We start from the raw sequence: 4,958 nt of genomic DNA, 5'->3' as shown, positions 1-4,958 counted from the left end.
GGCCGAGTACACTAATCCCCGTCTGGTTTCCTTAATCCCTGTCTCAACTATCTGTTGGTTCGCACCATTCTTTCCTGACTTTATCTTATCGTCTGGCCTTCACTGTCCTCTGCTCGTATTCTCTCGTTTCACAACTGTCCTCCAAAACACACAAAGGTGTCTCGCCACCTGCAAGTCAGTTACAAATCCGTTAATACATCAACCTGTGGGGAGGGGTGACAAACACAGTTGGAGGAGAGGCTTCTCCGAGTTACAAGACACTTCTGTTTTCCAACTTTTCCTATTGGTTCTGATCTGTTTTTCCGACTTTTCTTATTGGCTCCTTCTATATGTTTTAGGTGTGTTCTTAGTTAATGTATATGTCACCTATGTACTATATAAGATTGTGCGCCACGGAATGAAGTAGCAGTCTCCTGAGAACCTACCTTGTGTACTTCTGGGATAACTGTACTAGCTGCAGCTAAATAAATCCGATCTCTTACGCCTGACAGAGTGTCCCGTGTCTCTGTGTAGCTGAGCAGGAGAACCCCGAAGATTTCAGGCGTACCCTGCGCCGCCACGTCCATAAGGTTCTGGTTCTTCAACTGGCGCCCAACGTGGGGCGGCTTCAGTGGTAGTGGTTCTGCCTGAAGGTCGTGAGGAACCCGGCAAGAAAATTCTGGAGGAATCGCGAGCCACGTCAAGCGACCCCTGTATGTCGAAGTGGTCCAAAGGTCTTTTGCAGTGTGGTTACTCCTTCCTGACGGCTACTGATGACTGCTGCCCTGACTGCCGCCCTGCCTTGGCCCTTCCTTTGGTGATGTACGGTAAGGCGAGACGATAGACGGGCCTTTGTCGGTGTAAGAAGACGTCCTTAGTTAAGTATTTGGTGGGTCGCTCCCACAATTTTGGTTCTTTGTTTTGCTTTGGTCCTTAGATTTGACTATTGCAATAGCCAAAGCCGAGGGGTAAGTGCATTTGTACTGTGTAACGTAAGTTTACCCCCTTGAAGTTTGTGAACAGCCTGGTAAAATCACGAGATGCCTGGTCTGACTAAGTTTGGAAAACTTTGTTGCTTTGGTTGTAATAGGGATTCCCGACTTGAGGACTCTTGTCCGATTCCTTCGGTTGGAACTCCCACATATGAGCTCTATTCAAAACATGGTGTTGGCCCCATTGCCTTTAACGAGACATGGACCCGATACACGAGGAAAGATGGTGTTTTAAAATGGCCAGAAAATGGTAGTTTCGAGTCTGAAGTGCTAGACAATTTGGAAGCAGTTTTATTCAAAAGAAAAGCCCGGCCGGCAATGTTTGACTCTTTCCGCCTTTGGCGTAAGGAAGCCAAACAGAGAGAAATTAAGCAAGCTAAACAAGATAGGAAAGCACAGGGTATGACAGTTATACAGGCTGCCCAACAATTCAAAGATGATGAAATTAATAATGTAATGGAAATGTCAGAAAGACAGCATCGTATGGCGATAGATAAATGTTATCTGGCATTGCCTACTTCCCCTCCCGATAATAAGAAAGACTTAGAAGAAGATCCCTTGATGTCTCACTTATTGAGATTGCCTCCGCCCTATGTACAAGGTGCTAATGCACCCCCGTTGTTACAGCCTGTCCAGCCGCCAGCAGTACCTCCGCCTGCTCCGGCTCTTCCGCATTTGCCCCTTCCAGTATTACCGCCCCTACCAGCTTTACCGCCCCTACCAGCTTTACCTTCAACTTCGACTTCTTTGCTTTCATCTCCCGATTTACACTCTCCTTTTCCTTCTGCTCCTCCTGTAATTATCGGTTCTCCTTCATTTAGTTCGCCTAATACTTTGTCCTCGGTTCTCATGTCCAATTCTCCGTCTGTGTGTAAGCGACTCACGGACACGGTCTCTGGTATTTTATCTCCTTTCCTTGAAGCTTTAAATGTGTCTCCGGCTTTTGCACGAAGACAATCTCGTAGTCAATTTCCAGCTGCCGAAGAACGAGAAAAATTGGACTCTCTCGCATGCAAATGGATCGAGAAGGGTCCACAGTATAGTGTGCCCGATATTATGCCTACCTTTTCACAATGGAATGCGCCTACACAACGATATGTTTTTAATATAATGTGTGATACTCTCATTAAAGAATGGGAGGATGTGAATTCGAGTTCGGTTCCACAGGGTCTGTTAGATGTTCAGGCTGATTTTGATAAAGGACTTATTGTGGGTTCTAAGGTTGAGAACGCTGTAAGGACACTTGTTACTTTTAGAACCTTATTGTCCACTCAGACTTTCCTTGATTCCGATCCTTCGGTTAGGTTAACTCTGAAAAATTACCCTATGACAGAGGTTCCTCCAGTATGGAAGGAAGAGGTTGCCGCACAAAGTGCTAATCCAGCTATTCCTGCTCACTTCCAACGTATATGGGTACATGTACCCTGGAAGAGATCTGTAGTTTTAGCACTTAAACAGACTACCGGATCCTCGTAAAACCCTGCAGGTTATTATAAAGAATTAACACAGACTGTTGATGCTTGCATCATGAATCTAGCTGATATTGACATGTTGATGGGGAATGTAGTCCCACAAGCATTATGGGCTAAGATTCGTAGAGAGAATCACGCTCAAGCATTAGGAGGTGATTTGGCTGCTATAATTGCCGCGGATGCAGCTCAAGTGGGTGGTGCGAAGCCTGATGCTTTGATTTCAGAACTTCCTGGTAGGATTATTACATTAATGAAAACGATGATGCCTGCCTTGAGAGTTAACTGGGATAAATTAGCGGCATGCAAACAAAAGAAAGATGAGAGTGTCTCTGATTTCTTCACTCGTTTTGAGGAGACATTTATTGATCATAGTGGTCAAGATATGGCTACAGAGGGTGGACAGCCGTTATTTTTAGACAAGTTTGTATTTAATTTGCTTCCCGAGCTGTCACACAAATTGAAAGATTCTGAAAGTTCATGGGCTGTTTCTTCTTCTGCTCAGATATTGGCTACTGCACAATATTATGAAAACAGAGAAAAAGAAGAAAAAGAAAAGCAAGAGAAAAAGACGAAAGAATTAAAAACGAAGGTTCTCTTGCAACAAGCTTATCCTCCTCGTTATGCTCAGCCTCAGTTTCAACAGCCTCCGCAGTTTCAGAGGGTGTATCAAAAGCCTGAGCCGTATATTCCGCGACCTTTTTTAGGACCTAATCAGTGTGCCTATTGTAGAGAGGAAGGTCATTTTAAGAATAGTTGTCCGGTTTAATTGCAGCGCAATGGAGCATTACCTGCTCCACGAGGTCGTGGTGGCCGCCAGTCAGCAAACAGAGGTAGAGGTCGAGGTGTGTTGACCCAAGAACAGCGTTCCCTTCCTCCTCCAAATTCCGTGAACTACTTTGACCAGCAACATTTTAGATCTACACAGTATTACAATGAAGATCATTATATTGAAGGCAAGAAGAGGGCGTGGCTTGGCAGCCGACGGGCATGGACGCGTAAGCGACGAGCTCCGCATCCAGCCCAGCAACTGATCCTGAATTGAGTGTCCCCCCGGCGGTTGGACGCTCCCGGAGGGCTCCCCCTGCCACCTCGGGACCCCTGGAGCAGTCCGACGAGGTGGAACACAGTGCAGTGGGCGAACGCGGCGCCGGAGCAATGGCGGAGGCGGGCGGCCGCCGGCCATCTTGGGCGGCCTTTGAGAGGACGGGAAGCAGCGACCCACAGTGCTGGAGAAGCGGGCCGGAAGGGAGGCTGCATCGGCCGCGGGCGCCGGAAGTGCTGGCCTGACCCGGTTGGTCGGAGAGTGACTGCGGGGATCGCCCTCAGAACGGAGCCCGGGGCGGGGATGCCAGCCATAGAGTGACCTAGCAGCGGTGGCAGAGCTGCAGGGCAGCGGCGACACGGCGGACGGCACTTGGATTGTGCTGGCAAAGGAGGGCCTGATACCGGAGCACCCGCCGTGAGACGCCACGTGTTTGTTGGGCCAACGTGGTGGGTGCAGCGACCCCCTGGAGGTGGTGGCTTGACTGGCCACAGGCAGCGGATGTGCGGTCCTGGCTTCTGGGTGGTGCGGCAGTCCCGCCGGTCCTCGGAGGACAGTGGAGAGGGCCGGACAAAGCCCTGGACACGGCAGATCTAGCGACGGCTGGTGGGGCCCCCCCCGTCAAGGAGCCCGGTGAGAGACAGGAGAGCGCTGGTTCCCTGGGGAACCGAAGGTACGGCGGAGCAGGCCCCTGAGGCTGACGAGGGGCTGCACTGCTCACGGGACTGGTGAGCGGGCCTGGAGGCCGCTTGGGGAGGACCTCTCGGACGCACCGCCTGGCCGGGAGAATGGGCAAGCCGCGACTCAAGCCGGGAGGGCACGCGGTGGAGTCGGCGGGGGACCCTATCGATGGCGGCAAGAATAGCACTGGCGCCGACTCGACCAGATATTACAGGCCATTGCGGACACAAAAACGGCGCTACAGACGGATATCGCCCAGGTATCCTCGGACCTGGGGCTGCTCCGGGCGGATCACAGGAAGTTGGTGGACAGGGTCAGGACCACGGAGGACAGGATGGACCTGGTGGAGCCAGCGCAGAAGGTATTGGAGGGTCAGACAGCGGATCTCCTACGGCGGGTGGTGACTCTGGAAAAAAGGGCCGAGGATGCTGAAGGGCGCAACCGCCGTAACAACATTCGCGTAGTTGGGCTGCCGGAAAAGGTCGAAGGGGAAGATATGCTGAACTACCTGGAGGCCTGGCTGCAAGAGGTGGTGGCGCCCGAGGGACTTACGCGGTTCTTTACTCTGGAGAGAGCGCATAGGGTTCCCGCCCGCCCCCCGGACCCGGGCAGGCCGCCCCGGCCGGTGGTGGCCCGTCTGTTGCACTACAAGGACCGGGATATTATCCTTCAGAGGGCTAGAACTTCAGGACCCTACCAGGTGGAGAATGCTCGGGTCTCTATTTACCCGGATTACCCTATGGATGTTCAGCGCAGACGCACCTCATTCCTGGCGGTGAAGAAGGCTCTGGG

Source organism: Triturus cristatus, chromosome 8 (assembly GCF_964204655.1).
Source record: "Triturus cristatus chromosome 8, aTriCri1.1, whole genome shotgun sequence".
Lineage (NCBI taxonomy): Eukaryota > Metazoa > Chordata > Amphibia > Caudata > Salamandridae > Triturus > Triturus cristatus.
The sequence above is the reverse complement of the archived record's forward strand: the minus strand, read 5'-3'. Positions refer to the sequence as shown.